We start from the raw sequence: 12540 nt of genomic DNA on the forward strand, positions 1-12540 counted from the left end.
TCACACCTGTGACTTCAGGTCCATAGATCTCTGAAGCCAGCGCTCAACACGCAGAGCTGTCTTACACGACAGTCCAAATCCAGCAGGTGTGTGGCCTCCCTAGACAGCTCAGACCAGCCTTTCAGAACCTCTACGCACGTCGCAACGTTGTGTCTACTTTTTCACGTTAGCAATTCACTTTTTGGGGAATTAAACAGTGACTATTGATATATTTTCCGCAGCGAATCAAATGGATGCATTATTCATGAATGGGTCGGAGGCACGGTCGGCCTCGCTACATTGACCAGTTTTTCAGTGCGGTGTGCGTGCACGGTTCCCTGTTCCCTGTGTAATGGACGCCGAGTTACAGGACACCTGGTGGCGTCTGGGAGCGTTCAATGACCGCACGTGGAGCAGGCGATTAGCTTCGGCGAGGATGGCAGCAGTGACGGTGCAAATGGAACAGCTGCCGCATGCGGCGAGACAGATGCTGCGGACCAGATCATGTGCACACAGGCAAGCGATGTTTACGCCAAGCAAAGCTTCTGTACTGGTGCCCGGGGGAGCGGGCTACGCAGAAGAATGCGCGTGCACGCGGAATCTGGTCCTCTGAGAAGGGTGTTGGGGGTAGAGGGGGGGCGGGGGGGTTGCTGAGATGCTCCCTAGCCGGAGCTAGAGGTCCGCGACTGGACATGGAACTAGAATACGGCAGGATGACCTGGCCATAAAAAAAAAAAGAGAGAGAGAGAAAGAAAGAAAGAAATAAAGATAAAGAGCGAGAACAAGAAAGAGAGCGATAGAGAAAGAGAAAGAGAGAAAGAAAGAGAAAGAGAACAAGAAAGAAGAAAGAGTGAGAAACAGATATAAAGAGAAAGAAAATGAAATAAAGAGAAAGAAAGAGATAAGAAAGAGTGAGATAAAGAGAGAGAAAGAAAGAGAAAGAAAGAAAGAAAGAGAAAGAAAAAGAGAGAAGAAAGAGTGAGAAAGAGATAAAGAGAGAAAGAGAAAGAAGAAAGAAGAAAGAGTGAGAAACAGATATAAAGAGAAAGAAAAAGAAAGAAAGAAAGAAAACAAGAAAGTGAGATAAAGAGAGAGAAAGAAAATGAAAGAAAGAGAAAGAAAGATAAAGAGAGAGAAAGAGAAAGAAAGAACGAGAGAAGAAAGAGAGAGAGAGAAAGAGAAACCGAAAGAGAAAGAAAAAGAAAGAAAGAAAGATAAAGAGAGAGAAGAAATAGAGTGAGAGTGATAAAAAGAGAAAGAGAAAAAGAAAGTAAGATAGATAAAGAGAGAAGAAAGAGAATGAGAAAGAGAGACAAAGAAAGAGAAAGAAAGAAGAAAGAGTGAGAAAGAGATAACGAGAGAAAGAGAAAGAGAAAGAAAAAGAAAGAAAGAAAGAAAGAGAGAGAGAGAGAGAGAAAGAGAGAAAGAAAGATAAAGAGAGAATGAAAGAGAAATTGAGAAAGAAAAAGAGAAAGTAAAAGAGAGAGCGAGAAAGAGAGAGAGAGTGAGCTCCTTACCTGGAAGTAGGAGTCCTCACAGTATGTGGAAACCACCAGGGACATATATGGCCAGGGAGACTAAGCGGGCAGCCCTCCCGATGGACAGTGATGGCAGTGGAGAGTGACAGGTCCGATGGGGGACCATTCAGCGAAAGGGCCCCGGGAGCTGGACAGGGCCGCCAGCTGGCACCATGACCAGCCAAGACCGGCAATGCAGCTGAAGGCGGCGACACTGATATTGGGAAGCCCTGGCACCTCGTGGAGACAGGAGTGTTTGCTGCAGCCTGACCCACCAGCATTCTGGGCCACGCGGCAACCATCAGCAGCCAGGACGGGGCACGAGATCGATGGAGCGAGCAAGAGGAATCGAGCATCCCTGCTGCGCTCACTTGGGGACAACAGAAGAATTTTCCCCCGCATGCTGAGATGTTCATTGATAGAAAGGGGTGCCGAAGAAGGTGGGGGCAGGGTTTAAGCCACTATGTCAACCTGTTTACCCACTCAGGCATGCTATGGGACTAAGAAAGTACACCAGACTGCTCAGGGAGATCCATGCGTGGCCCATCTCTGTAAAAAGAAAACTATTTGCATCCCAAATGAACCCCAGGGTGCGAATGGCTATCACCAGCAGAGCCCCGGACAGACTCGCTTGGGCCTGCCTAGGCTCAGGCTGGTGGGCAGTTGCTGGCCATATTCACCCTCCGACAAGGGGGTTAGTGACATGGTAGTTGGAGGAGAGGAATAGAGTTAGTAGTGGGCAAAGAGCAGTAGTAATGGTAGTGGATTTTCCAGAAGGGCATCACAACTACAGCCTATTTGGTCCAGAATTTCCCCACATTCCTTTGCAAAATTATTCAAGGCTAACAAAGTACCCTTTCCTAATGTCTGACAAAGATCATCATGTAGCGTGTGCCTAGTTGGCTTTCAAACCTTTCGAAATACCAATAAAAAGAAAAATGTGTACTTGAATGTATTGATTGTAATCCCAATTCATCTCTTATAATACCAATAGGCAAAGAAGCTGGTTCATTCCAAAGATGGACTTTGGGTGTATCTATTGTGACAATCCTTCAGATGGCATCACTTCTTCCCAGGGGAGAACCCCTCTCCATGAGGCTAGGGAGGTGAGGCCGCTAAGTGAGAGTCCCTCTAGGGTTGGTAACATGCAGGAGGATCTCATGGAGAGAGATTCCTCTCCTGGGGACAAGGAAACAATTGGGAGGCACAGCCCCTTAAGCCCCAAGCCGACAGGCTGGCGATAGTACCTGAAACTTATGAGTTTAAACTGGAGTCCAAAACCATGCGTTATTGTAAAACATTGAACCATCCTGATATTTTAAGTACTAAGAGGAAAAAGCAATTAAGTATGAAGCAAGCGACCTGGAAAAGTACCAGAACAGCTGTTGTCAATGGAACGGACGTTGTGTCCGGGCGGACCTACTTCATCAGGGCGTCAGAAACAAAGGCGGAAGGGTAAAGAGGGGAGTACCAGAGATGGTACCAAAGAGAATACCAGAGAGAGCAGTGAAACCAGAGAAAGATCAAAGGTGAGAGGAGACTCTTAGGCAGGCTCGAGAAGCTCTAGCTAAATACATGGAGGGTGTGGTTAAAGAGAACGCACAAGGACATCTCACAGGCTGACGGGTTGTAGGCCGCGGAGAGAGCAGAAACTAAGAAGGGAATAGGCATCCTGCATGGTGGGAGATGATACCTGTTGGTGAGTGTTAACCTGAGCAAGAGGAGCGGCAGAGCACCCCAGTTAACTAGAAGTATATCATCTGTATGACTTTTGGAAAGCATCATACCAGTCTGCCGAGTCTCAGTCCTACGGAGGGATGGAGCTTGGGTCGTGGTGGCATGACCTGTGGTGGGTGGACTGTCGGTCCAACAACTACGCCGAAACTGCTAACCCTACCCGTTCCTATCACTTCTTACACAGACTTGAACAGTATCCAGAGCGGTTGTGGCTAGATGTTTTATATAGAGAAGAACGTTCAAGTCGTTGGTCAGCTTCCAGACAGCAGGCTGAGGAAGCAAACTGCGACAAGAGTGTGAAAAGGCGATTGACCATTACGAAAACCCAGGCCGAGCCGGCAAACATTTCTGACACCAAGTAGAAGATAACAGGAATTATTAAAGTCTGGGAGAGGGCCAAGGGAAATTTAAGAGAGCCTCAGAGGTTGCCAAGAATATCGGGAGGGTGTAAAGAACTGTGAGCTGAATATGCATAAAGATCAAAACAATAACATAACTAAGCTAACCCTCCCCTCGTATGTTTGGATTAAAGTCTGTCAGAATGGATCTGGAAAGCAGACACCCCTTGAAATTTATTCAAAGGGTCACCTTTTTAAGTACAACCCAAAGAAACTGACACCCATCAATGGGTCTTCTGGGGCATTATTGACGAGAACAGAGTTCTCAGGAGTGCTACCGTTAATAGAGACGTGGATGTCCTCCTAGGCACACCCCAGAATAATCTAGGACTTGCCCATCGAACAAAACCCCAATCACCTCCATTCATCAGTCTATTTACACATCGCTGATTGGATAACACCAGATTCTTCAAGAAGTCTCGTCTTTTCAGTTCATGACCCTAACTTCACCTGTCTCAAGTTGAGAAGGAAAATCATTGCTTTTTTGTCATTTTCTCACTGCATTTAAAATCAAGTGAGATGTAATTTCAGTAATATACATTTCTGAGCTGTGATATGAAGACATCCATACCGTAGCCTAGTACATATTTACTTTATCATGGTGTGTTCTGTGAAGGCCACAGCCATTTACTAAAGATTGGGAGATTAGAGTAAGTTTAAGGGTGTCATTTCTACTTTCATACAAAAATGATCATTTAAATCCCTTATACTCATAATTCTTGAAACTGCACATTGTGACTATGTGAAAAGGGGTATACTGTTTAATACAATCCTAAAATCATCCTCCCAGGTTTGGTGGGTAAAATGTTGTTCATTCTGAATCGATAACTCTGCTTCCCTAATCAAAACCTGCAGAATTCCGATGCAATTTATGAGGAGCTTATTTTAAACTGCACACACGCATACAAATATTTACATGGGAAATGCGAGCCAGGCAACAGTTCTCAAACCCTTTAGCGTTTGTTGGCGATATTGGTGAAAGCAATGTTATTTGAATGATTTGTAAATGTAACCTAATGTGTAATTTATAAATATGTTGAAGTCAAGAGAGTTTTGACACAATGGGCAACACGCGGCAGCATTATGACTAGAAGGTCTATTGCTATTCAGAATTAAACATATATATAAAGTGGACTTGTAAATGGATTCAGGTGTGTGAGAAATAGTGAGATTTATTTTTTGTAGCCAAACTGCCTGTGATGGTGTAATATTGCAGTGGGTTGGATATATAGGCAGTGTTGGATATATGTTGTGTGAGATATGAAGGGTTTCTTGAGTGAAACTGGAGTGCACTTATGAGTGCAGCCGGGGAGACCGGTTGTGATTTTGCGCCTTGAAATTGCAGGAATTACCATATGGTTGAGGGCAGCCCAGGTTGTGTAATTAAGTCCCTGTTATACTAACGTTCAAGTTAGAAACCGATAGCCTGTGTAACAGCATGTGTGGTTCACACGCGTGGTTGATCTGGATAACTACATTGGAGCTAAAATAACCAGTTAGATGTGGTCCACTGGCTGTTATGGTGGTTAAGGTGATGGTGGCTGACGGAAACTTACTTGAGGTGGACCACGCATGTACACGTGTACCTTTCATATCTCACGCACCATATATCCAACACTACCCCCCAGCAATACAATGCACAATATCTTACTTTGACGTACTGCCCCTGACAGGACAAGGACCATTCTAGCAATGAATGCATTTACTCAATGCCACTGCATGCTTGCTCAATGAATATTATGGCTTTTGCTATAAGGAATTGCAGAGTAATTTGAAATGATTTGAGCTGATTGCAGCATGAACCTTATTCTTCTACCCCTCTTTATTTTGTCTTTTCCTCTTGCCTTCTATTCCCCTGGGTACTCAATGACTAAATGTAATGTGATACTATGTTTCGAATTCATGTGATAATACAGAAATTAAGTATTTTTTGTGTTTTAAAAATGCATATGTTCCCCTAAATAAATGCGGATTACTTTGTAGAACATAGATAAAAAAGTCTTCCTGCTTCCAACCGTAAGTCACTATTAACAATGTGTGCCTTCCTTAAATCCCTCAGATTAAAACAGTAATTCTGATCCAATGGAAATTGCTTTGCACATTAAGATATAAGAGCTTTAACTTCTTACATATGCCTGTTTGAAAGAATGTGTCTTCCTTTATCAACAAATCGCATAGATCACATTGATAGAGCTATCATAGGCACCTAATTAGATTAAGGCAATGCCATTTTAGGAGAATATTTGCCAAACCAGATATCTAGACAACCTTTAGACTTACTTTGCTCAGCTTACACTGGTCTAAATTGATTTTAAAATTGTGTTGCTTACACAAAACACTTGTTTGGCTTGACTACTAGTTCTCTGAACATGACGGCCGTGGCCTTGGCTCTGACAGCACGGACATGAATTCCCTCAGGAACAGGTTTGCCCATGGCCGTGTACACCTCTGAAATCGGCTGAACCAGCCAGCGGTGATGGAAGCCTGAGAGCTGGGGTTAGGAGCCCACAAAAGTCACTAACAATGCCTCAGACTTCCTGAAGGATTTTGTCCGAGAAAGATAAAAACTTAAGTACCGTCTTGAGGTTTAAGAAATGTAGGGCCCTCTCTTCCTCTCACTGTGGGCTTGGAAAGAGCACCAGCAGGCAGATCTCCTGATTCAGATGGAACGGAGAGACCACCTTGGGAAAGAGATTTGAGTGAGTGCGCAAGATGACATTGTCTTTTGACACGTGGTGAAGGGCTTCCACAAAGACGCCTGCATCTCACTAACCCTGCATGCAAAGGTGAGTGCCACCACTAAAACAGTCTTTAGTATCAGCAAGCAGATGTCCACAGAGGCTATTGGCTCGAAATGCTTGCGTTGCAAATTTGCAACAACCACATTGAGGTCCCAGACCGTACGCAGCCTATGCACCGGAGGAAAAAGCCTAGACAACCCCGGGTTGGCTGCCGAAAACACATGCTCAGGGGAATTCTTGTAATCCTCAATGGCCGCAAAATACATATGGCAAATATCCACCTGAACTTCAGAGCGAGCCAGGTGAGCTGAAAAGGCCTGTACGTCATCAAGAGGGCAGGCGACAGGGCCCAGACCCTTGGTGTGAGCCCAATGGCAGAACCTAGTCCATTTGCTCTTATACTGGGACTGAGTCGAAGGCCTCCTGGCCTGCTGAATGATGTCCCAATTGTCATCTGATAATTAAGCATACTGAAGCCCCAGCTGATCAGGAACCAAGTCACCAGGGCCAGTTTGGCTGGGTCTGGATGTGCCATTGCCCCACCCTGCTGTGTCAGGGAGCCCCTGCTGGGGATTGGAATATGGAGAGGACCCTGGGAGCACACATGCAGCAGATCCAAAAACCAGGGTTTCTCAGGCCAGTGGGGGCAACAAGGATGAGGCTGCAACCCACGGAGGCCTGGTACTTGTGGAGGGTTTGTTGAAGCAGAGCGGGCGGTTTAAACTCCTAACACCTGCGGGCGTGCCAACAGGCGTCTCCCAGTAACCCCACACCATGACCTGGCCATGAAGCAAACTGGGGGCACTTGGCCTTCCGGGGAGATGTGAACAAATCCAGGTCTGCGAACCCCCCAATGCTGGAACAGGGGAAAGCGACTCAACTAGTCTGCTTCTGCATTGATGTCCCCCAGGAGGTGGCCTGCCGAGATCCAAATGCCCTCTCGGTCATGGCCCATTCCCAGATCGAAACAGCCTCCATGCAGAGATTCAGGTAAAACATTGTTGTAAAATTGTCCATCCTGACCAGAACAGATTTGCCCCTGATGAGGTGCAAGAATGCCTTGAGGGCCAGGCCCACTGCCCTTAGCTCGAACAGATGGATATGCAAGATGGCTTACTTTCTGCACCATGCTCCATGAATTGTGTAGCCCTTCAGGTAGCCCCCCAACCCGAGAGGGAGGAGTCTGTCATCACCATCAGGGTAGGCGTTGGTCGAGTGAAGTGGGCTCCCACTGAGACATTGCCCTCCATCAGTCACCAATGAAGATCTGGCAGCAGGAGTGGTGGTTTTGGGATCCTATCCAACAGGACCGGTCTCCTGATCCCAATAGGCTGCCAGGTGGAGCTGGAGGTGCCTCATCTTGAGGGGAGCGTGCTGCACGCAGGAGGCCATCAGGCCCTGAATATGCTGGAACCACCATGCCGAGGTGGCTGAGTTGGCCAGAAAGTGTCCCAACACCTTGCAGAGGGACATAAGCCTTTTGGCCGTGGGGAGCACCCATAGAACGGTAGTGTTCCAACAAACCCCTAGGAAGACCAGTTCCTGAGATGGGCATAACTGATTGTGGTGCATTTCCCCAAGACCGCTGCTAACATGCCGACTCCTGGGGTCTTCCACGGAAAGAGGGACCCCTAAGAACTCCGCCAGGCCCTGAAGGATGTCATGAAAGGCCTTAACGGATGTCGAGGCCTCATCATCCTGGGCATCATCGTCATCATCATCATGATCATCGTTCCACCCCCCTTTTTTACAGGCCGAGGGGAACCCGTGGCCTGGGATGTAGGTGCCAGTGGGGTCGCCCCCCCACAGGTCAACATCGGCAGACTGGCCCTCCGAGGTGCTGGGTCTCCACTCTTGGTCAAGCGCTGAGGCACCTGGTCCATGAAGCCGTATGGCTGTGATGGGTAGATGTATCCCTGTGGGGACCAAATGCCTGCACCATAGGATCCACTGTTGCGTCCAAAGCAAAGGCAGCTGGGATCATTCTACAAAACCCATTCGATGAGTGAGAACACTGGTGGCCCTGAGCCATTTCCAAGATGGCCACCTGCCTGACAAACTCTGCCATGTGCCACTCCGCCATTTTGAAGTCTTGCACCACCCCCTGGGAGGGAGGGCGTGGAGGCCTTGAGCCAAGAGAGGCCTCACACACAAGAGGATACAGCTTGGGTCTTGCACCCGAAGCAGAGACGTTGATCTCAGGGATCGCTCTGGTAGGCGCTGAGCCCTCTGCCGGACGGCTAGTAGTCCTTAAGCCCCGATTCACAACCTCAGAGCGAGCTCCAGTAGGCTGGACGCCCTCAGCACCTTTGCCGGTAGCCGTGCTGTATCTAGACGAGGACAGACTCTTGGAGGTGGCACATATGATCCCTTACCGCCTGGATAGAAGAGGACAAACTTGATCGCCCTTCCGAGGACAGCCTGGTAGGGCCCCTGAGGCCCTCAGCTTCGGAGCTGGTAGCCTGGATGGCTCAGGTCTGTCCACAAAGTACTCGGAAGAGCCCCCAAGTCCCTTGTCTTGGGAACCAGTAGTCTTAGAGGCCTTGGACCTGCCAGAACCTAAATCAGAGGAATCCTGATCCATGGGTGCCCCAGGGAATGAGTTGACGCACAGAGGAAACTTGCTGAACAGGGGGCCTACCTTGTCTTGAAGGGAGGTCCTGGAGTCAAGTCCAAGTCCTTAAGGTGGAACAGAGAAGTGTGGAAGATCTCCCTCCACTGTGACAAATGATTTTTCAATGCCCTTTGACCGAGAGCGCTGCAGGCTGAACATGTGACCCAGCGGTGGTCGTGCCTCAAATACTCAAGGCAGAGAGCATGGGGGTCCGAGGCCGGGAACGAGTGGTCGCATAAGGTACACCTTGTGAATCCTCCTGCAGCAGACATGTACCGGGGGAGGAAAGGCACCGAAGAGAAGTGAGATAAAAATTGAAAACAACAAACAGGGAGCAGGCGGAAAGATAAAATAGTCTCTGTGCTGGCTGCCAGGTCTGACACCGTCCATGTTGAAAAAGTGACTGAGGTGAGGCATCGGAGGGCAGGGTCTCGGTGGGGCTGTTGGGTGTTCTGACCCACGTTTGGACTATTATGCTACAACATTTGGTGCTGTGGGCTTAGGAAATCCAAGATGGCCGAAAAAGCCCACGTGCGCCAGAATCTATGAAAACCGCGCAGTTTGTGCGCACACCAAAATGGTCGCCTGACTTGCCACCCCCCGGTGCGGGTGTGCTGGGTCCGAAGAGCCATGAGTGAAATGGGGTGCCAAAGAGAAAAACAGCAGTGCCTGTTCGCTAGAAAGCACTTTAAAAATCACCCTTTGTTTCTCTGAAGGCAAGCTCAGAATGCCCATTTCAAACATTGCAGAATATCCAACAATCTCACTGAACAGCAGCAGACATTTGACAGAATAAAGTCTTGTGGGTATACAAAATCTGGAAAGAGAATGAGCCTAAAATAATGTTCATAGCAAAACTGGCTGAGCTGTGGATTTCAGCAGTTTAAGTAAATTTGGACTGAAAGACACTAAAAATCTAAATGTTTAAAAGAAATGATTGACCTACTTTTGAGTGTCACATAGGTTTCAATTGTTTAAATATCATAGTTTTAAACTTAGAATCAGCATTCTAGCTGTATGTGTAAAAATAGTTAGTTTATTTGAATGCAGAAAACTGGGTAACTAGAAATGACATTTTATCTGAAACCTGGCTTAAGGAAACTGAATTCTGCTTGACATCTACCCCCACATGAGTTAAAACCTGCTCAGCCACTCTTCCCCTTGCCAAAAGGAGTTGTCACCTCTCTGATTAGATTAGGGGTGTAGCAGCTACAGGGAGTTGAACAAAGGCCTGTCCTGGGCCCAGGCAGAGGGTTTATTGGGGGGAGGCCATAAATGGCTTCCTCTTGAACAATGGGCCTTCCAGGGCCCAGGCAGATGGTTTATTAGGGGGACCGTAAAATAGCTTCCTCTTGGCAGAAGCTGGGAGGGGCATGGTCTCTGAGCTTGGCAGAAACTGGATAAACTGGTTTCTACACCATGTGACCTGGGAAACCACACCCCTTTGGGTCCAGAACATAAATCTAAAAAGATGGATCATTCATAGAGCGGACTTGTGAAAATTTTATAAGTGATATCATTATTCTTGTGATTTTTCTGTGCACATTTGAAGACGTGTTAGGACCCGGTGGTATGTTCAGGGGGGTTTTTAGCAGAAAAGAGGATATTACTCTAAATGTATGTAATTTGACAGGGGAGTGTCCTTTCTGCAAGCCATTAAATGACATCGCTCTGACACTCCACTTCTTTTCCCCAATCAAGAGAGAAAGGAAAGCTTGACCAACGGGCAGTTGAGAGAGGGGCTGGCTAGTGATGCTGAACACACACCCACTTTCAAAAGACATAAAAAGAGCCACTGGAAGCTAGAGAGGGAATTCGATTCCACCTGCTGCGGGACGCTCTGCCGGGAAAATCCATACTTTACCTCCATCAACCTCTAGAGAGCCAACATAGAGACTTCAATCTATCCACCTTCAGAGACCAAGACTTTACTTCAGAATTTGTAGCAGAGAGGCCAACTACAAGCTAAATCCCTCTTTAGCAGGCCTCAAATCATTGCCACTATTCACAACCAGGCGAGCTGTTTGAATTATTTGCAAGAACTCTTGCCATTTGCCAGAGAGCAGTGTTGTATCCAGAGAGAGACCAGCTGAACCGGAGACCGCTGTATCCGGACCCACAGACCTGATCAGAACCAGAGACCCAGACCAGACCAGCAGAGTAGAGCTGACCCAGACGCTGTGCGCACAAACCGTCCGTGGCGAGTGAAGAAAACCTGTTGACCAGATCCGTGGCGAGGCCCATTCCTTTTAAAATTATATTGTGAGTACCTAGCAGAACTGTGCAGAACCAATCTCTTAGTTAAAATAATATAATTCAATCTATTTTAATCTAACCAGAACTGCCTCCTAACTGTCACTTGTCATTTGCAAAGCTGTCACTTGTCATTTTCTAGCTGCAAGCTGTAACCTGTTGCTTTGAACTTTTAAAATTTCAAATCCGAAAAACTACCTTTATTTAATCGTCTGTATCTCTGGAACCGTTTGGGCTAGGAACTTGGTTCAACTTTCCTCTGAAAGCTTAGACTCTCAGCTTCTCACCAAGCCTTCATACTTTTGCCGTAATCACGATTCTAGCACTCGCAAATTTTACCGCGATTTGCAATTTGGTTAAAAATCCAGTCACGTGTGAAAACAGCAGCTTCATTGCTTTCCTTTTCTAAAAATTCGTTTAACCTGCTAGTCACTCCTAGATCCTTGCTAAAGTGAGCCTGAACTCATCCCAAGTATATTTTACTCAGCCTGAACCTCCTGAAGGGAATTAAAAGCATTTTCAGCATATTTCTCACTGCATTGTCACCATATTCAAAGCATTTTGCCTGTGTTTCAAAACTCCTATCTGTTGTATAAGCTGCTGGAGGGGAATTGAACTGAATTCTATTTGATTGCATTTCTAAGAACTGTGTGAGTCCCATTCTATTAATCTCCTTACATTGCATTAAGGGGGTTGAATTGTCCAAGAAAGTGATTACATTGTCTTTTGCTGAAATCCTATCAAGTTATTTTCTGTACTGCATTTCATTCCACATTGCATCCATTTGAAACCATAAAAGGATTGTTGCTATCTTATCCATCTTATAACCACTCATCATTGATTATAAAGAAGTGTGCTAGTGCCGGACTATCCATGATTGATTACTGCTCAGATTAAGTGTGATATTCAATTATTAATTTATTATAAAGTGTGATATATATATTGTTTAAATTATCAAATAAACCGTTTAAACTTGCAAAACAGAACTACTTCTTGGCTCAGCGGGGTCAGGGGGGTTCCAAGAGAGGGGTGTTATATAGGGGTAGTCATCCAGAACGCATGAACTGGAGGTAAAGATATATCAATAAGGGTTTCCATTCAGTATCCCAGACTAGGCATTGACTTAGCTGTAGTGTTGAATTGAATCTTCTTACAAATTGGGGGCTCGAGCCGGACGTTTGGGTTAGATCTATCACTTGTGCAGATTAATACAGCGTGCCAGCTGACCACATACACATATCCGGTCGGATCACCACGCTGTGTTACGCTGTAAAGCACTCCTCAAAGGAACGCTCTAAGGA

The 12540-nt window shown here is 46.5% G+C and overlaps 1 protein-coding gene across 5 annotated transcripts in view; it reads right to left on the reverse strand.

Moving 5' to 3' along the window:
* Nucleotides 1–12540, reverse strand: part of LOC138511252 (protein unc-13 homolog B-like) — a 2171549-nt gene that overhangs the window by 1000212 nt on the left and 1158797 nt on the right. The gene's annotated exons all lie outside the window — the stretch shown is intronic.

Source organism: Ambystoma mexicanum, chromosome 6p (assembly GCF_040938575.1).
Source record: "Ambystoma mexicanum isolate Mex_15411 chromosome 6p, UKY_AmexF1_1, whole genome shotgun sequence".
NCBI classification, from domain to species: Eukaryota; Metazoa; Chordata; class Amphibia; order Caudata; family Ambystomatidae; genus Ambystoma; species Ambystoma mexicanum.